This window comes from Podarcis gaigeae, assembly GCF_964106915.1.
Source record: "Podarcis gaigeae genome assembly, chromosome: 12".
Taxonomy (NCBI): Eukaryota; Metazoa; Chordata; class Lepidosauria; order Squamata; family Lacertidae; genus Podarcis; species Podarcis gaigeae.
In genome coordinates this window covers 5,469,797-5,495,575 of record NC_139688.1, presented here as the reverse complement: position 1 = coordinate 5,495,575, position 25,779 = coordinate 5,469,797, and the positions used below count along the sequence as shown (strand labels likewise).

The 25,779-nt window shown below is 47.1% G+C and overlaps 1 protein-coding gene across 1 annotated transcript in view; it reads left to right on the top strand.

Annotated features, from left to right (window-relative positions):
• PTH1R (parathyroid hormone 1 receptor) overlaps nt 1–25,779 on the top strand; it is a 129,848-nt gene that overhangs the window by 49,218 nt on the left and 54,851 nt on the right. The gene's annotated exons all lie outside the window — the stretch shown is intronic.

The window sequence follows — 25,779 nt, the reverse complement described above, 5'->3', positions numbered from 1 at the left end:
TTTAAAAAAAAAACCCAATGTTTTTTATCCACACTGCTCCCCAGTAATTGAATCCCGCTACCTGCCAATGTGGGTAAAGCATTTTATTTTAAAAATCCAATTTAATTTTTTTAAAAAAATCTGATTTAAATAAATAAAAAATCCAATTTAAATAAAAAACCCATTTAAATAAAAAAAATACAATTTAAATAAGATCCAATTTTTTTTTTTTAAAAAAAAAATCGTTGATTTTTATCCACCCTGGTTTCTCAGCTCTGTCGACCGCAGTTCCCTGACCCCGTTGCTATAATAGGCAGGTGACCCCCGTCTCACATGCCAGAAAGGAAATACCGGCTGGCTGCAGACAATTTACCGGGGGGGGGGGGGGCGTGTATCTGTGCACGGCTGTTTATCGGCTGCAGGGTGGAAAGGAGATTAGCACAGACGGGGGCCAGACAGGAGCGCTTGGGGAATGTTCACCTCTAGGTCTCTGGTTCGCTTCCAGCTTTGGCCGATGACCGAAAGCCATTGTTATCTAACAGCTGCTCAGGCAGAGTTCAGGGCTCCATTTCTGGCTCCCGAGGGGCCCGAGCCCTAAAATGGAACGGGCCTGACACTGTGCAAGGATGCCAGAGGGTCAGCGGGCAAGCTTTGCGCTTGTAACTCTTCAAGGCTATCTCCTTCTTCTTCTTCTTCTTCTTCTTCTTCTTCTTCTTCTTCTTCTTCTTTGGCGATCCCTCATAGCCGAGTAAGATTGTCTTCCAGAAACATGGTTTTAACAGTGAGTCCGTAAGTGACTGTGGAGGCCAATTCTGGATCCACACGTCCTTCCACAGTTGGGACATTGGTTTCCGGGCAGGAGTTGATCACGGTGTGGATTTGCCAAGTGTGCCTTCCTCTTAACATGTTTCTTTATATTTCCAGCAGGTATTTGTGCTTGTTTCATACATCTTTGCAAACTTAAAAGGTAAAGGGACTCCTGACCATTAGGTCCAGTCGTGGCCGACTCTGGGGTTGTGGTGCTCATCTCAATTTATTGGCCGAGGGAGACGGCGTACAGCTTCCAGGTCATGTGGCCAGCATGACAAAGACGCTTCTGGCGAACCAGAGCAGCGCATGGAAACACCATTTACCTTCCCATCAGAGTTGTACCTATTTATCTACTTGCACTTTGACGTGCTTTCAAACTGCTATGTTGGCAGGAGCAGGGACCGAGCAACGGGAGCTCACCCTGTCGTGGGGATTTGAACCGCTGACCTTCTGATCAGCAAATCCTAGGCTCTGTGGTCTAACCCACAGTGCCACCCGCGTCCCTTGCAGTTTGGGTACTCGGTCTCTAAAAGGCTCGCCACGCGAATCCGTCACAAACTTGACAGCCTCGCTGTTACCTTATTCGCTTACAAGGAATGCCCATCAGTTACCCCCAGGAACAAAATGGATTTCAGAGACATTGGAGGGATCTGGCAGGCTTCCCTGTTGTTGACTAACACTTCCTAGACCCGTCTTTCCAACCCCAAAGCATTGCATCCTTCAACTCCGCTTTCGCTCCCTACGGAACATTCGGGAGCAATATTCGCCCAAACTTCCCTTCCAGCGATCAAATGACTTTCCTCATCCTCGCTCTTTTCCACGATCTTCCGATCGGGTTCTCGGAATGCGCCAGGGGAGATTTCTGGGGAAGAAGGAGGACAGGGGACTGCGAAAACAGGGTTTGTTTTCTCCCGAACGGCGCTGGTGTTTACATCCCCTTGCCAACAGCAAGACAATAATCTGCCTTTGAGGAGAGCATCTCCAGATGTTTGGATGCGAAGGTGGAGTTATAGAGCCGAGAAGAGGTTCTTCAAATTCTCCCTGGAGGAAACTGGTCCATAAAGATCCTGGTCGAAGACAGACGAGGAGACGTCTCATTTTCGGAGAGGTTCACCGGGTGAAATTCAATCGCACCTGGGTCGTCTAAAGCTGACGAGATCCAGATGCTTGCATTATTTGCATAAGTGGATGTGAGCCCTCCTTAAAACATTCCCACGGTTTGCTTTTTTTCTGGGTTTCCTTCATCCAGGCCTAGTTTAACTACAGTGGTACCTCGGGTTAAGTACTTAATTCGTTCTAGAGGTCGTTCTTAACCTGAAACTGTTCTTAACCTGAAGCACCACTTTAGCTAATGGGGCCTCCTGCTGTCACCGCGCCGCCGCTGAGCGATTTCTGTTCTCATCCTGAAGCAAAGTTCTTAACCCGAGGTACTATTTCTGGGTTAGTGGAGTCTGTCACCTGAAGCGTCTGTAACCTGAAGCCTCTGTAACCTGAGGTACCACTGTATAGGTGTTCCTATAGCTCATTGATTCAGAGGCCCCCAAACAATCCGTTCCAAAATCAAAGCGTTCCAAAACCAAAGTGTTCCATAACCAAGGCACGCTTTTCCATGGAAAGTAATGCAAAACGGATTAATCCGTTCCAGACTTTTAAAAACAAAAATCCTAAAAGATCAATTTAACATGAATTTTACTATTTTATGAGACCATGGATCCATAAAATGAAAGCAATAAACAATGTACTGCAGTCACACAATCAATTGATCAGGAGCTGAACTGGGTTCCACAACGTCACAAAAACAAAACAAAAAGAGCCGCAACAACAAAAACGCAAAATAAATAGCAAAAACAGACAGATCTCAGCGTCACACTCAAAACAGAAGCATAACCCTCAAAATGGGGCACGTTTGGTTTCCGAAAAAAGTTCTCAAACCGGAACACTTACTTCCGGGTTTGCAGTGTTTGGGTTCCAAGTTGTTTGAGCACCAAGGCGTTTGAGAACCAAGCTGCCACTGTATAGACTGATAAAGAGTATATTTGGAAATGGGTGCTTTAGGCTAGCTGCTATGTCCTGTTTTTCCCCTCATTGGTATTTGATGCTGAATACGCTACTATTCATGTAAACTGAATTTCCACACCAGCCTTTTCCTGCATGTTTTGTTTGTTTGCTTGCTTCATTGTGACTAGCAGCCATCGGTAGCCTCCTTGAAATTTCCCAAAAAAAGCCAGAGTCCTTTTTGTTGGGGATAATTCAGACTGAAATTCCCAGGTGTCAAAAAAGGTTGTTTATGTATGCCACTACTGCAGCCCGTGTTTTGTTAGCCCCAAATTGAACACGAGCGAGGTCCCATCGAAAGAAGAATGGCAGCTTAAGCTGGCGGATTATGTTCAGCTTGCCCAGTTAACATATGGAATAAGAGAACAAGAAGAACATATGTTTAGAGAAGATTTGACAATGTTTATTGAACATATGCGGGGAGGGGGGAATTGTGTATAGCTGAAAACGCTGGCAGCATGAAATTAAATTCAGCAGTGTAAATGAGCTGTGGTGGTTGTAATAATGGAATACTGAATGGTATAGTTTCTGCATAATATGCAGGGGTTTATGATATGTAAAATGAACCATGGAAAGAGAAGAAGGGAAGTTGTTGATATTTTAAGGATGTTTAAATTAGTATTTTAAACTGCAAAACAAAAAAATTAATAAAAATTATATGTGTGTGTGTGTGTGTGTACACACACACACACACACACACACACACACACATATATATATATATATATATATGCAGGTTTTGGTGTCCTCGGGTGTCTTCCCGTGTAAAAGTTGGGGTGTCTAGGCGACGTTTCGACGAGGTCTCACTCGTCATCTTCAGGCTGGTGCTTTCGGCTTCTTGTTACTGGAACAGAGCGGGATCTCAATGTTTGAGTTCCTATAAATACTGTAGAGGGGGTGTGGTGTCTAGCCTCCAATGTTCTGGGCAGAGAGGAAGTTCCCAGGCTAGTGTGCCTTTTCTTCTTTTGTTCCTTAATTACTTGAGAGATACCTTGAGTGATTTCTTGAGTGACACCACACCCCCTCTACAGTATTTATAGGAACTCAAACATTGAGATCCCGCTCTGTTCCAGTAACAAGAAGCCGAAAGCACCAGCCTGAAGATGACGAGTGAGACCTCGTCGAAACGTCGCCTAGACACCCCAACTTTTACACGGGAAGACACCCGAGGACACCAAAACCTGCATTCCTGTACCCGTGAAAATCTACGAAAGCAAATATATATATATATATATATATATATATATATGTAAAATGACCCCTGACCATTAGGTCCAGTCGTGGCCAACTCTGGGGTTGCGGCACTCATCTCACTTTATTGGCCGAGGGAGCTGGCGTACAGCTTCCAGGTCATGTGGCCAGCATGACTAAGCCGCTTCTGGCGAACTGGAGCAGCACACGGAAACGCCGTTTACCTTCCCACTGGAGTGGTACCTATTTATCTACATGCACTTTGACGTGCTTTCGAACTGCTAGGTTAGCAGGAGCTGGGACCGAGCAACGGGAGCTCACCCCGTCGTGGGGATTTGAACCGCCGACCTTCTGATTGGCAAGTCCTAGGCTCTGTGGTTTAACCCACAGCGCCACCCGCGTCCCATATATATATATATATATATATATATATATATATATATATATAGTAAAAGCAGGATACTGGGCCGTTGGACAAATCCCACAGGCTGTTCTGGCAACCTTATGCCAGTTATAACTGCTTCAGAGCAGCTGGAGCGTCGTAGCGACTTTGCTAGTTAAGCTGTCAAAAGGCAGCGCCCAACGAGAGCCGCTATTCGTTCTCCCAAAGGGTGTGTGCCCGTCTCTGTCTCTTTGCTTTGGCACAGCCCTCCGCTACTTCGTTCTGCAGCTTCCGTCCGCCTCAAAGAGGAGCTGGGAGACGCTGGAGTTCCGAGAAGAACTCTGTGTATATATATAAATATATAAAATCTCGCCGGCCATCATCGCATGCTTTCTTTCTCCTACCCTTTCTTAACACAGATGTTTGGCGGGTTTATGAGGCTCGTTAAATCCCGTCTCCGGAGTCTCTTGGCCATCAACGATACGAGAGGAGCAGATTGTTCTTATGTCCTTTTGTGGCTTGGTGGGGCTTTGGAGTGAACAAAAGAGGAGGCGAGATCTTTGCGAGGTGCCCAGGGCCCACGGCGAGGATAAATATGGAAGCATCGCGTGGAAACGTTGAGGCAGGTCTTGCAGGGGGTCAAGAATGCTGACAGCATCCTGGGCAGGGGCGCCGACGTATAAAAAATATTGGGGGGGGCGGCGGCCCATACCGACTTATAAAAAATATTGGGGGGGGGCCAAGACCTCCAAACCGCTGCTGCTGGGGGAACGAAAGGGGCGAGCCCCAGGCTGCCCCGACCTTAAGTGAACCTGTGAGGGCCCGCTCTTTGCGGCAGCCGATTGGCTGCCGCCGTGGGCGGTGAATATTAATGAGCTAGGGGGAATCCCCGCTTCTCGCGGGGCTGACGCCAGCCCCGCGAGATTGTTGATGGGTCGAGAGCCCGCAACCCCACCCCCTCTCTAGATCGGGAGTGCCTTTGTTTTAACTCATTACTCCTCAGGACCCATGGAGTCGGCGCCTATGATCCTGGGGCTCTTCTCTAATCCGGGGGGTAACTGGGGGCACCTTCTAGATGTTCCTGGACTGCCACTCTAGTCATCCCTGACCATTGGTCATGCTGGCTGGTGCAGATGGGAGTTTGAGTCCAGCGACATTTGCAGGAGAACCAAATTGGCTGCTCTCGCCACCCAAGAAGAGCTTCACAAACTGGGAGAGGGGTCCTTTGCCCTGCTGTGGAATAAGGATCTTTTCCCACGCAGTGAGCTATGGAACTCCCTGTGATGGCCTGGGACTCTGGCTAGAACTCGGAGCCAGAGGAGTCTCAGTCCGCACCAGATCCTTTGCCTCAGGCGGCTTCTGAACCTAGTGTGGGGCCTGATTCTGCAGAGCCCCAGTCAGCACAGGTTCCCCTGCAACAAACACCAGCTGGGCCGAGTCAGGGGCCTGAGCCTGCCCTGGCTCCAGATGTGGGGATGACCTTGTTGCCTCCAGCTGGGGCATCACTTACAGCTGCTCCACTACCGGTTTGGTCAGGGGAGGCTGAGGCGGCCCCTGGGTCTAGTAACCCACCAATGTCTCCCTGAGATTGAGGTCTGAGAGAAGGAGAGACCTGAGTACTCACAGGAGGAGTGCTCACCTTCGGGCGAAACAGGGAGGTGGGTCGCCGGGGGATCAGGACCAGCCGCTACCCCAACAAAGATAAAAGGCTGTCAGACCCTGCCCCAGGTTGCAAGAGCAACATTGCTGTATGCTAGATCCTGCCTGAGACCTCGTGCCTGACCTTGCTTGGTTTCCTGCCTCATGTCCTGCCTTGGCCCTGTCAGACTCACTCCTAGCAGAACCCTTGGATTCAGGACTGAACCTGGACCATGTTATTCGGGTTACCCCTGGGCCCAGCACACTCCCTTCCGTAGGAGGCAGTGATGGCCGCCATGTTGGATGGCCATAGGACTGGACCAGTTCCCAGAGTGAAGGCTGATAATTCCACAGCAATGCTTCTGAATACCAGTGGATGGAAGCCGAAGGATGACAGAGGGGTCCTATTTGTTGAATTCCCTGTGAGAATAGGATGCTGAATGAGATGGGCTCTTGACCTCCGTGTTCATAGAGAAGAAAGGTAAAGGTAAAGGACCCCTGGACAGTTAAGTCGAGTCAAAGGCAACTATGGGGTTGCGGCACTCATCTCGCTTTCAGGCCAAGGGAGCCGGCGTTTGTCCATAGACAGATTTCCAGGTCATGTGTCCAGTGTGACTAAACCACTTCTGGTGCAACGGAACACCATGACGGAAAGCAGAGTGCACAGAAACGCTGTTTACCTTCCTGCTGCAGTGGTACCTATTTATCTACTTGTGCTGGTGTGCTTCCAAACTGCTAGGTTGGCAGGAGCTGGGACAGAGCAATGGGAGCTTGTTCCGTCACGGGGATTCAAACCGCCAACTTCATGATTGGCAAGCCCAAGAGGCTCAGTGGTTTAGACCACAGCGCCACCCGCATCCCTTTCTATAGAGAAGGTTTCATTCACTGAGAAGAGGGCTACCAAGGACTACTAGCCATGAGTACCAATTTCTGGAAGCTGCAGGAGAGAAGAGGGCTCTATCCTGCTTACAGGTTTCCCACTGGCATCTGACTGGCCACTGTGAGAACAGGATGCTGGACTGAATGGGCCGCTGGCCTGATCCAGCAGGGCTCTCCTTCTACCTGGGGAGAAAACAGCAAAGACAGCAAAGATGAAGAGAGCACAGCAGAGGTTATATTTTCTGAGAATCCTCTGGAAAAACAATCTCTCAAAGGACCTGTTGATGGCATTTTACCATTGTACTGTTGAGAGTGTATTAGCGTATGGTCTGTGTGTGTGGTTTGGGAGCTGCATGGTCAGGGGAAAAACAATGCTGTCCGGGGTTGTAAAGACTGCGGAGAGAATAATTGGGTGCACTCTTCCCACCTTGGATCAAATCTACGCTTCCAGGTGCCATAAGAAAGCGGCAGAGATAGCGCAGGATAGTGCACACCCCGGAAATTATCTCTTTCAGCTTCTGCCTTCTGGAAGAAGGTCCAGGGTTATAAAGACTAGGACTAGCCACCTGAGAAACAGGTTCTACCCAAATGTAATTCTGGTTTTAAACGCAGTGTAAGGTAGCCTTTATGTGAGTATATTGTATTTAATTATGGGGTATCAGAGTTTTTAGGGGGCTAACCAGGCTGGGATAGCAGGCTTGTTGGTTTTTGAATGTCTGATGTAGATTTTTTTCAATTTCGTTGTTTTGTATGGGACAATGGCAATAAAAATTATCGCATCGTATCATATTCTTAGAAGGTGCTTTCTGGGTCTGCAGGGGGAAAAACCTCTGGTTCTGCCGTAGCAATAATGGATCAACACAGTGCTTTGATTTTAATCTTGGCCAGCATTTGTGGATCTTCACACACACACACACACACCGCTTTTACAGTTTTACAACCAGCATATAGAAAGCTATGAGAAAAGGCCATAATACTGCGTTGAAGTATTCCTTTATTTCCTGCATTGCAGGGGTTTGGACTAACTGACTCTCGGGGTCCCTTCCAGCAATACAATTCTAGGATTCTACTCTTGGTTTTTCACATAGTTCTCTTGCAGCGATACCGTCACAGTGCCGCCTCCGATTCCCAGAAACGCAGACTGTCCGGAGATAAATTGGGCAGAGGCTACGGATGCATCGAGGCCGTAAATGCTAATGTGCCGTTGATATACGGTATTAGGCCGCCATAAAAATCAAGGTTGCTATCATTAAAGTGTTGAGCCTCATAAGATGACCAAAGAATGTAGATGGGGGGGGGGGTTTCCAAATTACATCCATTCTCCGTGGCTGCCAAGTCGTGTATGCGTAGTCCTCTATTTGAATTCTGCGCTTTGGTCACTAGCTGGAAGGAAGTCGAGAATCAGAAATGGGAGTCGATAAACAAAGCGCATGTCATTCTGTTCCAGGCAGTGGTCGTAATATGGGACCCCAATCTCCAAGGGGTGAGAGACTCCAGGGATAAGACATTGCAAGGGTCCCAGGCACTTACACAGGTTCAGATTCCTTGGAATGAAGGTCAGCAGAGACTGTGGTATCTTTAGGACGCGGGTGGTGCTGTGGTCTAAACCACTGAGCCTCTTGGGCTTGCTGATCAGAAGGTCGGCTGTTCGAATCCCTGCGATGAAGTGAGCTCCCGTTGCTCTGTCCCAGATCCTGCCAACCTAGCAGTTCAAAAGCACACCAGTGCAAGTAGATAAATAGGTACCACTGCGGCGGGAAGGTAAACAGTGTTTCTGTGCGCTCTGGTTTCCGTCAGTCACCTATTGTGCCAGAAGTGGTTTTGTCATGCTGGCCACATGACCCGCAAAGCTGCCTGTGGACAAATGCCAGCTCCCTCGGCCTGAAAGCGAGATGAGTGCTGCAACCCCATAGTTGCCTTTGATAGGATTTAACCCTCCAGGGGCCCTTTACCTTTTACCTTTTTAGGATATATGCTTTTATTTATACATACTGTGTCTACAACCTGAGCGTAGGATGGAGGAGCGAAAATATGAAAAGCTGAGAGAAACCAAAATTGACAGGTCCATCCATCCTCAGTTAGATTATCCAGCAGGCATTGGGTCAAACAGGAAAACTGTTTCTTTGGTTCAATCTCAGGCGTATTCAGGTAGCACTGCAATTATTTAGTATTTATCACTGGCCACCTTGAAGCATTTGTCGAAAGGGAGGCTATAAATCCTTTAACTCATAAAATAAAATCTGCCCGGCTGGCAGAGGCTATTTTTAATACCGGTCCACTCAATATTATCTGTGCAGAGTCATTTCCTTATCACCACGCCATCCAGGCAGATCAGCTAAGCAAGTAGTTTTTCTGTTGCACAGTGGTACCTTGGTTCTCAAACGCCTTGGTACTCCAACAACTTGGGACCCAAACACTGCAAACCCAGAAGGAAGTGTTCCGGTTTGCAAACTTTTTTCGGAAGCCGAACGTGCTCCGTTTTAAGTGTTACGCTGAGGTCTGTCTGTTTTCACTATTTATTTTGCATTTTGGAGGCTTTTTTGTTTTTGTGACTGTGTGAAACCCAGTTCAGCTACTGACTGACTGATTGATTGATTGATTGATTGATTGTGTCTGTGACTGCAGTATATTGCTTTCATTTTATAGATCAATGGTCTCATTAAATATTAAAAGTCATGTCAAATTGCTGTTTTGAGGGTTGTTTTTAAAAGTCTGGAATGGATTAATCCGTTTTGCATTACTTTCTATGGAAAAGCGTGCCTTGGTTTTGGAACACTTTGGTTTTGGAACAGATTTCCGGAACGGATTAAGTTTGAGAACCAGGGTGCCACTGTATGTGGAAATTTAGAGCCTCAGGGTCCAAAGGTATTGGCCTCAAACGACATCCATCACCCTAGTTTGTGCATCAGGACTTCATTTGGTTATAGATTGTTGTGTTCAAGCACTTACCGTATTTTTCACTCCATAAGACGCACTTTTTCCCTCCTAAAAAGTAAGGGGAAATGTGTGTGCATCTTATGGAGCGAATGCAGGTGGGAGGCAGGTAGGAAAAGCCCCCAAGAGCTGCACACACGCTCTGCCCTCATCTCATAGAAAAGCTCGCAGGAACTGCACTCCCTTTCACAAGCCGTGTGGAGCATTGGGCCCTTCTCCCTCCTGGGGAAAAGCCTGCAAGCGCCGCACACACGCTCCATGCAGCTTGTAAAAGGGAGCGCTGAGCAGAGCCTGGGGTGCATACAGCGCTCCCTTTAAAAATATTTTTTTCTTCCCTTCCCCTTCTAAAAACTAGGTGCATCTTATGGTCAGGTGCGTCTTATGGAGCGAAAAATATGGTACAGTGGTGGCTCGCAAGACGAAACTATTATTTTCTGCGAGTTTTTCCATCTAGCAAATTTTTCGTCTTGCGAAGCACAGCTATTAGCGGCTTAGTGGCTATTAGCGGCTTAGCGGCAAGACGTTTTCGTCTTGTGAAGCAAGCCCATAGGGAAATTTGTCTTGCGAAGCACCTCAAAAACGGAAAACTCTTTCGTCTAGCGAGTTTTTCATCTTGCGAGGCATTTGTCTTGCGGGGCACCACTGTATATCTGTTCTTTTGTTTTATGTCTTCGGAGCTGATCTTCACCATTGTGGCACTAAACTTTGGGTGGGCATCCATTGAATTGTAAACTTGGAAGGGAATCACAGCTAAAGCATCCATGAGCGATGGCCAGCCAACCTCTTTTTAAAAAACACTGATGTTCTGGAGTCCACCACATCCCAAGGGAGACCATTCCACTGCTGAACACCTCATACAGCCAGAAAATTCCTCCTGAGGTTGAGTCAGAATCTCCTTTCTTGTAACTTGAAGCCATGGGTTCGAGTCCTAACCTCCGGAGCAGCAGAAAACAGGCTTACTCCATCTGTTGTTGTTGTTGTTTAGTCGTGTCCGCCTCTTTGTGACCCCCTGGACCAGAGCACGCCAGGCACCCCTGTCTTCCACTGCCTCCCGCAGTTTGGTCAAACTCATGCTGGTAGCTTCGAGAACACTGTCCCACCATCTCGTCTTCTGTCGTCCCTTTCTCCTTGTGCCCTCCATCTTTCCCAACATCAGGGTCTTTTCTCTTCTCATGAGGTGGCCAAAGTATTGGAGCCTCGGCTTCAGGATCTGTCCTTCCAGTGAGCACTCAGGGCTGATTTCCTTCAGAATGGAGAGGTTTGATCTTCTTGCAGTCCATGGGACTCTCAAGAGTCTCCTCCAGCACCAGAATTCAAAAGCATCAATTCCATCTGACAGCCCTTCAGATATTGGGAGATGGAGATCACCTCTCCATCTTCTCCTGAGTCTAAAGAGAAGACTGAGAGGTGACATTCATGGCCTTACCGTCATTTAGCAGTAGCATGTTTCCCTTTTTATCCTCGCACCGTTTGTTTTTGTCGGGAACGATCTATATTTGCGTGCTTTTCGGATTGGCTGTTTTTAAGAAGGAAGCGGGGGTGAACAAGAATAGACATTATTCTCATCATTAAAAAAAAATAAAGTGGTTTGCAGTTGATTTCCTGTAATGTTAAGGCTGGAAAGGTTTTAAAATAAATAAATCTCGGTGAGCCAGCTGGAGCAGGCTGGGGCTACAGTAGCAAAGCAAGCAGCAGTAGCTGCACACACAGACATACCCGACTGCCAGGAATAAGAAGGTATCTTGGCACAAGTGCCAGCCCAGGAACCACTGGAGATGGCAGGGAAGGGGCTGGCATGCAGAGAGGGGAGTGTGGAATGGATGTGGCTCAATGGCAGGGCAACAGTCTTGCATGCAGAAGGTCCCAGGTAATTGTTCTTCTTCTTGTTGTTGTTGTTGTTATATTTATTTATTTATACTCCACTCATAGGGACGCGGGTGGCGCTGTGGGTTAAACCACAGAGCCTAGGATTCGCCAATCAGAAGGTCGGCGGTTCGAATCCCCGCAATGAAGGGGTGAGCTCCCGTTGCTTGGTCCCTGCTCCTGCCAACCTAGCAGTTCGAAAGCACGTCAAGTGCAAGTAGATAAATAGGTACCGCTGCGGCGGGAAGGTAAACGGCGTTTCCGTGCGCTGCTTTGGTTCGCCAGAAGCAACTTTGTCCTGCTGGCCACATGACCAGCTGTACGCCGCCTCCCTCGGCCAATAAAGCGAGATGAGCACCGCAATCCCAGAGTTGGTCATGACTGGACCTAATGGTCAGGGGTCCCTTTACCTTTACCTTTACCTTTACCTTTACATATGGCTGGGTTTCCCCAGCCACCCTGGGTGGCTCCCAATAGAATATTAAAAACACAATAAAACATTAAACAGGTCTGAAAATTTTCCAATCTGTTCACTTACTTTACATTTCTTACGTTCACTTTTACATTTAAATTTCATAACTAATATCTCTATTCTTTCTCTGCTTTGCAATATTTCGTAAATTGGAGAAGCTTCTTGTAGTCCTGCTAGCATAATTTGCTGATTACAGTTGCTCTTCAAATAGTTCATATATTTCCTCCCATCTTCTGGGAATTTCTGGTCCCGCAGGTTTCAAATCCTTCCTGTCATTTTATCCAATTCTGCGTAGTCCATTAATTTTGTCCTCCATCCTTCTTTTGTCAGAATTTCCCCGAATCCTTTTCTCACAGTGCCTGTGGGAAACCCATGAGCAGGATTCAAATGCGAGATCCCTCTCCGCTCCTTTGCTTTCCAGAAACTGGCATTCAGAAGGATCTCTGCCTCTGACTGTGGAGGCAGAGAACAGCCATCATGGCTACTCTCCTGTGAATTCATCTAATCCTCTTCTAAAGCCATCAATTTGGAGGCCATCCCTGTCTCATGTCGGAGGGAGTTCCATAGGTTAACCTTTCACTGCAGGAAGAAATAATAATAATAATAATTTATTATTTGTACCCTGCCCATCTGGCTGGGTTTCCCCAGCCACTCTGGGCGGCTTCCACAGAGACCCAAAATACACTAAAATGTCACACATTAAAAACTTCCCTGAACAGGACTGCCTTAAGATGTCTTCTGAATGTCAGGTAGTTGTTTATTGCTTTGACATCTGATGGGAGGGCGTTCCACAGGGCGGGTGCCACCACCGAGAAGGCCCTCTGCCTGGTTCCCTGTAGCTTTGCTTCTCACAATGAGGGAACAGCCAGAAGGCCCTCGGCGCTGGACCTCAGTGTCCGGGCAGAACGATGGAGGTGGAGACGCTCCTTCAGGTCTACTGGACCGAGACCATTTAGGGCTTTAAAGGTCAGCACCAACACTTTGAATTGTGCTCGGAAACGTACTGGGAGCCTTTCATGTGGTCTCGGCGGCTGCCCCCAGTCACCAGTCTGGCTGCCTTATTCTGGATTAGTTGTAGCTTCCGGGTCACCTTCAAAGGTAGCCCCATGTAGAGCGCATTGCAGTAGTCCAAGCAAGAGATAACCAGAGCATGCACCACTCTGGCGAGACGGTACTCAGACAGGGAGGGTCTCAGCCTGCATACCAGGTGGAGCTGATAGACAGCTGCCCTGGACACAGAATTGACCTGCGCCTCCATGGACAGCTGTGAGTCCAAAATGACTCCCAGGCTGCGCACCTGGTCCTTCAGGGGCACAGTTACTCCATTCAGGACCAGGGACCAAGGACTTTATTTTGCTCTTCCTTCAGCTTTGTGGACTGCCCGTGAGTTTTAGCGTCATGAGAGGGAGGGAAAAGTTCCCTCTGTCCAATTTCCAAGTGTTCCACGGAGTTCTCCGAATTGCGAACCATCTCACAGCCTCTCTCCGGCCAAATCCCTGCTCATCCTGATGCTCTCAGCTGTTGCGAAACTGGCTGTGTTTGCTCTTTACGATACTTGACGCTTTGCCAAAGGAAGGGGTCCAGAGACGCAAAGCCCCAAACAGCGCTGCGTTATTCCTGAAAACTAGTCCCGTAAACAACCTCGAATCTGAGCTCTCCTCGGAGACCGGAGCTTGACTTTTTACAGCCGGGAGATCAGCCAGCCAAATGGAAATACTGAAAACCATTATCATAATTATCCCAAGTTGTCTTTTCTTGAGGGGTTTTGGGGTTTCTGGAGACGAGGACTTCAACACAACGGATTTCACGGACGCCGGACAGAAGCCCCGTTCTCAGAATCCTCAACCCAGTCTCAATCTCCATTTCCCCGAGTTAAATAACAGAGAATCAATTTTTTTGAGGTTGGGTTTTGTTTTTTGTTTGTTTTTTGCAAAAGCGCCTTGGCAGGAACAGAGGAGAGGGTTGCAAACCACCGAGGAGAGAGAAAACCTCTTAGCATTCGAAATGTCATTTTGACGGAAAGCTACGTGCTGGAGCGACTAAACCTCAAGAACATTGGCTTCTGCGAAGCGCCGGGTTCAGAAATGTGCAAGTCGAAAACCGGCTGCAGAGGCCAAGCCCAAAGCAGTAGCTTCTCCCACCTGCAGATTTGAAGATCCTAAACAGGAGCAGCAGGTGCGGCTCAGCCTGGGTATCACCCGGTCTCCCAAAGACCAACCCGTAAAAACCAGAACATTCCAGATTCTTCCTTGTTTTCAATTCATCTTCACTGCTGTTCTACAGCTGTGTTATGTGAGCTGCAACCATAGCTGTCAAGCGTCCCTTATTTGGCGGGACAGTCCCTTATCCCAGCGCCATGTCCCGCTGCTGTCCCTTATTGATGATATCCCTTAAATTTCCTGGGTTTCAAAGGAAGCAGCTCCTCTCCCTCCCTCCCTGCCAGCCAGGGAGGAGGGAGGCTCCAACTGTGTTGCTTGGCTGCCCGGTCTGCCCCCCCTCCGGCCTCCTCTCACCAGCCTCGGCCCCCGGGAACCCCTCCCCGCCGGGACTGGTGGGAGCCTTGGGCCCTTCCGCCACCATCCTCCTCACAGCCGCCGAACTGGGCGTCTCTGCCTGGGGCCTCCCCTCTGCCCGTCACCACCGCTCCTGCTAGGCCATACTGTGGCTGTGCCGCCAAAGGACCCAAATGAGATGGGCAGCCTGGCATGGTCTATGAATTGATGAGGAGCCAAGGGCTACAAGGGAAGGACCGCAAGGGCTTCTCACATAGATTTGTAGTGGGAGACTAGCATAGATGGTCTGATCTGCGGGTTTACTTCGGGCGCTATTTCCCCCCCCCCGCCTCCCGCCCCGCCTGATGGAACTCAGAGCTGCAGATGGAGCACGAGAGAAAAGATACAGAACTGCAGCAGCATCTTCATAGCTTGGACTTCGTTTTGCGCGAAAAGTGGTTGCTGCTTGTAGTTATTTAATTGCAGTGTTTCATCGGCTGGTGTCTTGAGCAGCAACCTCTGGAAACGAAGGGCTAAAAACCGGCCCTGCTCTCCAAAATTATCTGGTCCCTTTTAACTGGTTGTCTGAAATCCCTTATTTTGGCTGCTGGTCCCTTATTTTCAAATCTGTATGTTGACAGCTATGGCTGCAACTCCCCAAATAAACGTCAAATTTTAGGGACCCCAAGGCTCATCTATTCCAACCCCCGGCCCCACAATGCAGAAATGATCTTCACCCTTGTGATAAAAATAATTCCCAATTCCCATAATGTGTTTTTTTTCTTTTTTGTGTTTTTTAAAATTGGTTTTCACATATTACTTTACAATACAGATGTACCAAGCCAACACCATTTCCTCCCAACGCCCCCATACATTTACATTTATATTTTCTCAATCCATCATATTATTCTTTTCTCTTTCCTCCCACTTCCCTCCTCCCCCACTCGATTTCTTCCACATTATACAATTTACAATAATCTTTGCATTCTGCAACCTTCTCAGATCATCTATATATTATCTTTCCTAACTATTTTTTCTTCCATCTAGTACTTCACATTTTAATCCAGGCATATTAGCGTATCTTTTTTTGAGCAATATTTTGCCTTATATTCATCAAAACATTTCCACTCCTTTTTAAATTTTTGATTCGACTGATTTCTTATTGTAGCAGTTAATTTTGCCAAAATTAAATAGTCATTTAGTTTACAAATCCATTCCTCCTTTGTGGGTTATAGTTTGTGACTTCGACCTAGCAGCAATCACTATTCTAGCAGCTGTATTCGCATATAGAAAAATTATCTCCGCCCCCCCCCCCCGTGGTATCTCATCATCTATCAATCCAAGGAGATATGTCTCTGGGTTCTTTGTTATTGATATTTTCAACATCTTCTTTAGTTCTTCATGTACTACTACCCAAAATTTCTTAATTTCCTCACACCTCCACCACATATGTATTGTTGTTCCTATTTCTCCACCACATCTCCAACACGGGTTGCATTTCAATTTGTGGATCTTTGCCAACTTAACTGGCGTCCAATTCCCAAACCATAATGGCAGACATGCCTATAAACAGGGGAGGGTGGAGGAGGGAAACGGTTCTAATAAAATCCATATATTAATATAAACCTTATAAACATTTCTGGTGGAAAAGACAATAGGGTTCAGTACTCTCCAGCAAAAGTGTCCTCCTTTTGTTTGTTTGTTTGTTTTCTTTATTCCATAAAATGTATACACTTTTTTTTAAAAAAAAATGTTGTGATGTTGGAAGATGAAATTCAGGCTCCCAAGCAGGAGGTAAATTGATCAGCGGTGGGTGGGTTGGGTTTGGGAACGGGTTATAATTGGCTAGTAAAATTTATCCCCATCATGGAACAAAGTGGCTGTGGATTCTTTTCTCTCTATACAATGGTAAGAAAAATTGTCGTCACGTTGTAGTTTGCAGGGCTGCCAGTAGGGGGCCAAGCCAATGGCTGCGCAATGACATCAGTCGCTGGGCAGGCAAGTGGAACAGGTGGCTGAGATGAGCTACTGAGGAAGCAGTTGTGTTTGAAGAAGGCAGAAGGCGCTCTCCCAGGTCCCGCGGCAATAAAAAGTCGCTGGAGCGACCTCTAGAGGAGGGAGGGAGGTGCTTCAGAGAACAGTTTGGCAAACCGCTCTCCAAAGTGTGCCTTCCTCCGTTAAGCATTTAACCAGCTGCGAGGGAAGGAGATGGGAGTTTAGGTGGGGAGATCAGGTGGGGGGGTAAGAAGTGTGTAGCGGCGCACACACACACCAGTTCCGCTAAACGATCCCATTCTGCATCAGTGAACCATCCCAACCTTGCATCGTTTTCCGACTCCGGGTTCCATGTTGCAGCACAACTCCGAGGGAAGAGTGCAGGGCATTTATGAGGAGCTTCAAATAATTGCTAAGGCCCCAAAGAACGGTGACTGAACTGACCCACCGCCAGGAGTGGTGAAGATACAAACCACTCCAACGGGTAGTGCAGGGTAGAACTCGAATTCGTGGCTTCGAGTTACAAGGAAGGAGATGCCGACTAAACATCAGGAAGAGCTATCTGACAGGATGAGCTGTTCAACAGTGGACCCGACTCCACTGTTGGGTGCTCCTTCCTTGTGTGATGGCCTGGGACTTGGGCTCGGACTCGGAACCAGAGGAGACTCAGTCTGCACCAGATCCTTTGCCTCAGGAATGATCTGAACTGAGTCTGGGGCCTGATTCTGAAGAGTCCCAGTCTGCACAGGTTCCCCTGCAACAAACACCAGCTGGGCCGAGTCAGGGGCCTGAGTCTGCCCTGGCTCCAGATGCGGGGATGACCTTGTTGCCTCCAGCTGGGCCATCACTTACAGCTGCTCTACTACCGGGTGGGTCAGGAGAGGCTGAGGCGGCCCCTGGGTCTGGCAACCCACCGACGTCTCCCGAGCTGCAGAGACTGAGGTCTCAGAGAAGGAGAGACCTGAGTACTCACAGGAGGAGTGCTGGCCTTCGGGCGACACAGGGAGGTGAGTCGCTGGGGGATCAGGACCGACCACTACCTGACAGAGATAAAAGGCTGTCGGACCCTGCCCCAGGTTGCAGGAGCAGCGTTGCTGTATGCCAGATCCTGCCTGAGGTCCTGCACCTGTCCTAGCCTGGTTTCCTGCCTCGTGTCCTGCCTCGGCCCTGTCGGACTGACTCCTAGCAGAACCTACGGATTCTGGACTGGACCTGGACTGCGGTTCTCGGGCTACCCCCAGGCCCAGCACACCTTGGAGGTTTCTAAGCAGAGGTTGGCGGACCATCTGCCCTAGATGCTTTAGCTGAGATTTCTGCATAGCGGGGGGGGGGTAGACTAGAGAACCCTTGGGTGTCCCACAGAACTCTACTATTCTGCGATTCTATAAAGCGGCAGCCCCATCTTCTGGGGCTCGGGAATCAGGAATCCTATAACGTGTGTGGGGCCCCGGTTTCTGCAGACACTTGAGAAGGATGTCTCTGATTGAAGCTTGGACGCAGCCCAAAACGGAGCGAGGGCTCCAAATTCCTGAGAGTAATTTGATTGGCTCTGCTCGTTAGGACGATCTTGATTGCAAGGAGCGTGGAGAAAAATGGTCCCAGTGGATACGCTGGCCCTGGGCCGAGGGCCCGCTAGTGAGACTGTGTCAACAATGGCCTGGTTGCCCGGTTAATTACTTTCTCAGCAAACGAAGACCCCCAGCAGATGGGGCAGATGTCTCCGTGCAGCGATGTCTAATTTGAGAGGGGGGGGGTAGAACTTGCCAGCGAGGGCAAAGATGGGCAGCGTTGAGTAATCAAATATGTTTATTTCCCTCGGTCTCCACCTGCTCTTTTGTTTATGGGCTCTGCCTTCTGGAACTCTTTAAAACCTGGCATGCTGGACTCTGTCTGGCAGCCTTACGAGGCTTGGCTCCTCAGCGTGATTGAGCAACTTGTTGCTTGGGCAGAGACTGACCACCCAGACAGAACTTGCTTGGGCACCCAGACCACCAGCAATGGCGGTTTAGGTTGCCCAGAGGCTTAACTGCCCTGGTTCAATATTGAACCAGATAACCCCACGGTCTGATTCTGTCTAAGTCAGCCTCCTATGTTCTTACGGACCACGGGGCGAGATGTTGTGTGAGGGGAGCATCCTGTTGCAACAGATCAATAAAGATCAATAAAGATCAATAGATACCTCTCCAGCGGGAAGGTAAATGGCGTTTCCGTGCGCTGCTCTGGTTCTCCAGAAGTGGCTTAGTCATGCTGGCCACATGACCCAGAAGCTGTATGCCGGCTCCCTCGGCCAGTAAAGCGAGATGAGCGCCGCAACCCCAGAGTCGGCCACGACTGGACCTAATGGTCAGGGGTCCCTTTACCTTTACCTTTATAGACAATACAGTCACACCTTGGTTCTCAAACACCTTGGTACTCGAACAACTTGGAACCCGAATGCAGCAAACCCGGAAGTAAGTGTTCCAGTTTGCGAACCTTCTTCGGAAGTCGAATGTGTTCCGATTTGAGTGTTATGCTGAGGTCTGTCTGTTTTGGCTACTTATTTTGCGTTTTTGTTTCTGTGACTGTTTGGAACCCAGTTCAGCTACTGATGCATGGATGAATTGTGTGACTGCAGTACATTGTTTATTGCTTTCATTTTACGGATCAATGGTCTCATTAGATAGAAAAATTCATGTTCAATTGCTGTTTTAGGGGTTGCTTTTAAAAGTCTGGAACGGGTTAATCCATTTTGCATTTCTTTCTATGGGAAAGCGCGCCTTGGTTTTGCAACGCTTTGGTTTTGGTACGGACTTCCGGAATGGACTAAGTTTGAGAACCAAGGTACCACTGTACTGAACTAGCTAGATGGTGCTTTGACTCTAGAGAAGGCAGCATCCTCCGGGACTTTTTTTTTTTTTTTGCAGAAATTTATTTATTTATTCACTTATTTATTTATTAAATCTCTATACCACCCTATACTCATTGCTCAGTTGTTTTGAGCATGGTGCTGATGACACCAAGCTTGCAGGTTCGATTTCCGTATGGGACTGCTGCATATTCTTGCATTTCAGGGGTTTGGACTAGATGAGCCTCAGGATTCCATCCAACCCCACAATTCTATAATCTCAGGGTGGTTCACAACATAAAATCACAATATAAACACTCTTTCTAACCTAGGGTTCAGCTACATTAGTAAAGAAACGATAAACATGTGCTATAATTTTCTTTCTGGGGGCTATAAACATGCAACACTAGATGGCGCCAGAGAGCAGGAAATTTTTATACGCTTTTTTCCATAGGAATTTTTTTGTTGTTGTTCTAATCTAATTTCTGACGTATTTATAGTGGGATTTCTCCTGTGCGTAGATCCGCCCTTATACCCCAGGAGCAGTATCTCCTTTTTTGGAACCGAGGGGAACTGGTCGAGACGGCAACTTCCAACATCGCCCGCGTGTCATTGTTTGTTTGGGGGATTTAGCTGGGATGTTGTTGATGGAGGGAAAAGGACATCTGGGAGGTAGAATTCCTGGTGGCAGACAGAGCGATTTACAAGGGAGATGCCCACCCCCAGAAAGAAAAAAAATATATTTTTAACCCCGCCGGTATTTCCAAGGCAGCGGAGAAGAGATGTTCCTTTGGGAGCCTGTCGTCAGCTGTTGTCTTGCGCTATATTTATCAGGACGGCAATGAAAAGGTTCCCCCGCTGCCAGCCTTGAAAGAGGGGGGACGATTGCTTAGTAGGGTGCTCCATACACCTTTAAAGGCTGCAGACATGAGCAGTGTTTCCTAATCCATAAAGAGTGTGGAGCAGGCACATGCCTGAGTGCATAGATCCACTTCCCATTCTCCTGGAAAAAAAGGAAATCAGGAGGAAGTGCGGTCTAGTGAGTGGAGCTTCAAATCTGGGTATCTCGTCGTTGGAGTTGAATTGGGAATACACACAGAGAGTTGTTCTCATGGAGTTATTTCAGGAATATTTGGACCGTTTGAGTTACTGAGTTGCGTGTGTCAATACAGTGGTACATTGGGTTAAGTACTTAATTCGATCTGGAGGTATGTACTTAACCTGAAACTGTTCTTAACTTGAAGCACCACTTTAGCTAATGGGGCCTCCCGCTGCTGCTGCGCCGCTGGAGCACGATTTCTGTTCTTATCCTGAAGCAAAGTTCTTAACCTGAAGCACTATTTCTGGGTTAGCGGAGTCTGTAACCTGAAGCCTATGTAACCTGAAGCATATGTAACCACTGTATTGTTTTGGCATTATATATATCAGGGATGTCCAACCAGTCAATCGCGATCTACTGTTCGATCGTGGGGGGTCCCTGGTTGATCGCAGGACCTTGTCTCCCCCCCCCCAAAAAAAAAGAGTTCAACAACTTTGATGAAGTTTCCCCTAAAAATGCTCAACAACTCTGGTCAGTCCAATGGGTATATCACTGCCAGTTTTTTTAATAGTTGGAGTAGATCGCAGTCTCTTGGAAGTTGGACGTGCCTGGTATATATTATTTGAGATTTCATGTACTCGAAGGTGTCAAAGTGTCACATATTATTACAGTGGTGCCTCGCAAGACGAAATTAATCCGTTCTGTGAGGCTCTTCGTATAGCGTTTTTTTCGTCTTGCGAAGCAAGCCCATTGACAGCTTAGCGGATTAGCGCTATTAGCGGTTTAGTGGCTTTTAGCAGATCAGCTGATAAGTGGCTTAGCAGCTTAGGAGAAGGGGGAAAAAAGGGGGAAAACCCGCAGGAACTCGCAAGAAATTTCGTCTTGCGAAGCAAGCCCATAGGGAAATTCGTTTTGCGAAGCACCTCCAAAATGGAAAACCCTTTCATCTAGCGGGTTTTCCGTCTTGCGAGGCGTTCGCCTTTTGGGGCACCACTGTAATGAATTTTGTAAACAGCATACAGAGTTGTTAAATTTGTGAATGATCTCGTACGATGAGTAAGCATCTGATGTTCCTCCATTTAAAGGAGCCAAATGCATCTCCGCCCTCCGATGCACTCCAAAATTGTCATTGAAATTCTACTCAATATTGATCCAGAGCAGAACTCCGACCTCTAGTTAGCAGAGTAAAAACACGGTGCAAGATTCCCCAAAAAAACAGACTAGAGGCAATTGATTTCATCCAGCAAAGCTTTACTGCTACTGAAGGCAGATGAGAATAATGGTCACAAATCCAATACATTCAGAATTGGCGCTGTCCATAAGAAATCCAGTTGCAGCAGATTTAACTTAAACTTATAATAAGGCTAAAACCTTAACACTAACGCTCATCTCGCTTTATTGGCCGAGGGAGCTGGCATACAGCTTCCAGGTCATGTGGCCAGCGTGACTAAGCCGCTTCTGGCGAACCAGAGCAGCGCACGGAAACGCTGTTTACCTTCCCGCCGGAGTGGTACCTATTTATCTACTTGCACTTTGACGTGCTTTCGAATTGCTAGGTTGGCAGGAGCAGGGACCGAGCAACGCGAGCTCAGCCCGTCGCGGGTATTCGAACCGCCGACTTTCTGATCGGCAAGTCCTAGGCTCTGTGGTTTAACCCACAGCGCCACCCGTGTACTGCGTAGCAAATCGTCACAACTTGTAAGATTGCGGTTAGGCATTGGTTTTATGAATTGGTTGGTGGAGGGGCATGGATTGGCTGTTAAAAGAATCCAGGAGCTCGCCATGTTCTTGTCTGAACCCCTGTCAAGGGGCTAGGGCGTCACAAGAGCCCCTGGGAGCATTTGGGGAGAGGTGAGGTCATGGTACCCAGCTCCACCTTTCTCCCCAAAATGTTTTCCCTTTCTGACTTTCGCGGGTGTGCCAATGTCAGTCTGTCCCCATGCGGCGTCAGATAGTCGCAACCAATGCCTAAGCAACCACTCACATTTTTGTATTTTAATAAACTTGTGGCCAAAATTGTGCCAAAAACCTTAAACAACAATTCTGTGGGAATGGTGTTTTATTGGGGTTGCTTGGGGACCTCGACACGCAACTTATAATAAGACTAAAACCTTGGCAGAATCCGAGACCAGGGAGAAGAGACGGTGGAAGAAGATTGGAAAAAGTTTAAAGTGTATTTATACAAATACTGTAAAATTAATGAGTGTTAGAAAAATGTTGGAATGAAATTATATGGCTTTAGTAGAAATGTTATAAGGAGTTAAGCATAACTAAGTATTATAGTATTAATGGAAAATAAGGTTAAAATAAGTTAAGATAATTATAAGACAGAAAATAGAGAAAAATGGAAAGGAATTGCTGAAACAATTAATAGAAGTGGAATACAAAAAGGGAGGTGAGAGGAGGTCGAGGAAACATGGGAATGAAGGATAAGGCATTGAAATGGTATGATGTATGTTTTTAAATTGTTTTTGTTCTGTTTTGTTTAGTCTAATGTGTTAATGTTGCGTTGTGTGTATTGTAATGTATTGTTTTTTCTTTCTTTTGCTTCTTTTTTTCTTCTTTTTTGTAAGGTTTAAAAGTAATAAATATTATTTTTTAAAAAAAATAAGACTAAAACCTTAACTCTAAGCATACGATGTGCAGAACACCACACCAGAAGGAAGAGAGATAGAAGGAGAAAGTGGAAACAAGTCTCCTTCTGGCCTTATAATTATGGTCAGCATGACCTTGACAAAAGAGATAACAGAACCAGTTTAAGGCAGCTGTACTTAGCTTCTCCGAAGGAATAACCCAAACATCATGAACCTCAGGCTTGCTTCTTTCATGCAGAGAGGCTTCCAGAACCCTCTTGAATTAAGTAGAATAGGAAAGATCTCTACCCATCAGATCAATACTTTCTGCACCAAGAAATACAAACTGACGAAGAGCTCCAATATGGAGGCAGAGGGATTGGGGGGGGGGGCAAAGGTTTCACGAAACAGCAACCCCCTGGTTTTGTCTCTGCACCAGTCACATCCAGACAAGGAACTTGTTCCTTTTCCCTCCGCAGCCGTTTTTCATCACGCGCTGCCACCCTGCCAGCGGATCAGCCTGGGGTGTCGAGTGACCAGGTGTGAACTGAGGCAGGGACCCCTTTGTGTTCTCATTATTTATAATTGGCCGTTAGAAGTTGTCGCCTGATTCAGGAATTGTGAGTTGATTGCGTGCCTGCCCTTTAGCTGATTAATTAGATCAATTGCATTGGCATCTATCTGCATATGAACCAACCCAAAAGAGCAGGGCCTTTTTGAAATGTCAAAGGGGGTATAATTAACTTGCAATTCCACAGAGCCGCTATTCTTTGTAATTCTACCGCTGTCTAAAATTCAGTCACACCTGCAGCTTTTGTTCTGCTCATTTGCTTGTTGTTCCATTGTTCTACTGTCCTGTGATTTGTAGGTATGATCCCTATAAAGGAATATATTATAGAAAATAGATATTAGCATATCATAGAGGAACTCTGTCCCAAACAATAGTATAGAATCATAGAGTTAGAAGGGACCCTGAGGAACATCTAGTCCAACCCCACTGCCATGCAGGTGCCCCATACAGGGATCGAACCTGCAACCTTGGCCTTATCAGCACCACGCTCTAACCAACTGAGCTATCCAGTGACCACATGGCATTGTGTTGTTGTTTAGTCGTTTAGTCGTGTCGGCCTCTTCGTGACCCCCTGGACCAGGCACTCCTGTCTTCCACTGCCTCCCGCAGTTTGGTCAAGCTCATGCTGGTAGCTTCGAGAACACTGTCCCACCATCTTGTCCTCTGGCGTCCCCTTCTCCTTGTGCCCTCCATCTTTCCCAACATCAGGGTCTTTTCCAGAGAGTCTTCTCTTCTTATGAGGTGCCCAAAATCTTGGAGCCTCAGCTTCAGGATCTGTCCTTCCAGTGAGCACTCAGGGCTGATTTCCTTCAGAATGGAGAGGTTTGATCTTCTTGCCGTCCATGGGACTCTCAAGAGTCTCCTCCAGCACCATAATTCAAAAGCATCAATTCTTCGGCAATCAGCCTTCTTGATGGTCCAGCTCTCACTTCCATACATCCCTACTGGGAAAACCATAGCTTTAACCATGTGGACCTTTGTTGGCAAGGTGATGTCTCTGCTTTTTAAGATGCTGTCTAGGTATGTCATTGCTTTTCTCCCAAGAAGCAGGCACCTTAATCACAGCTAAAGAAGCCATCCAACCTCAGCTTGGAAAAAACCCTTCAGTGAAAGAGACTCCACCAGCTTCTGAGGGAGTTCATTCCACAGCTGAATGAAAGTTCTTCCTGAGGTTTAGTCGGAATCTCCTTTCTTGGAATTTGAATCCATTGGTTTGGGTCCTCCCCTCCAGACCAGGAGAAAGCAAGCTTGCTCCATCTTCGATGTGACAGCCCTTCAGATATTAGAAGGCAGTTACATCTCCTCTCAGCCTCCTCTTTTCCAGGATAATAATAATAATAATAATAATAATAATAATAATAATAATAATAATAATAGGTGTTATGTACTGAGTTGAATAGGATCCAAACTGCAGCAGTCTGATTGGTCCTAGAACAATAGGATTTAGAATGCAGCAGTCTGATTGGTCCTAGAACAATGCAGCAGTATGATTGGTTGGCAGGAACCACCCAGTCATGCCCCAGATATAAGTGAATCCACAACCTGATTGGCTCACAGTAGAATTCCAGAATTAGCCAATCATATGCAGCCCATTGTGTAAATAATGTATATAAAGCAGATACTTTGAGGGGACTTGCATTCATTCCTCCTCACTACTATGAGCTGAATAAAGAGCATGAAATCACTTTGCGACTCTGAGTATATTTCAATAATAATAATAATAAATTATTTATATCCCGCCCTCCCCAGCCGAAGCCGGGCTCAGAGCGGCTAACAACAGTAAAAGTAACACAGTTTACATAAAATCACAATCAAGTAACTGAAATACATTCTAAAATCAATTCATTCTGCCAATCCAGGTATCCCCAATCCTGTATTCCTGTTTCTGGTTACCTCTGCCCAAGTGCAGAACCTCACATTTAGTCCTGTGCAATACAGTGGTCTTTTGAAAATTGCACCTCTCTGCTGGTTTTGTAGCCATTTCCCCAACCTAAATGATCTGGACACAGTATTGCGGGCATGGGGGGGCGTCTCTTGTGCCCTGCTGTCTCTCTTTTTTAAAAAAATATAATATTTATTAAC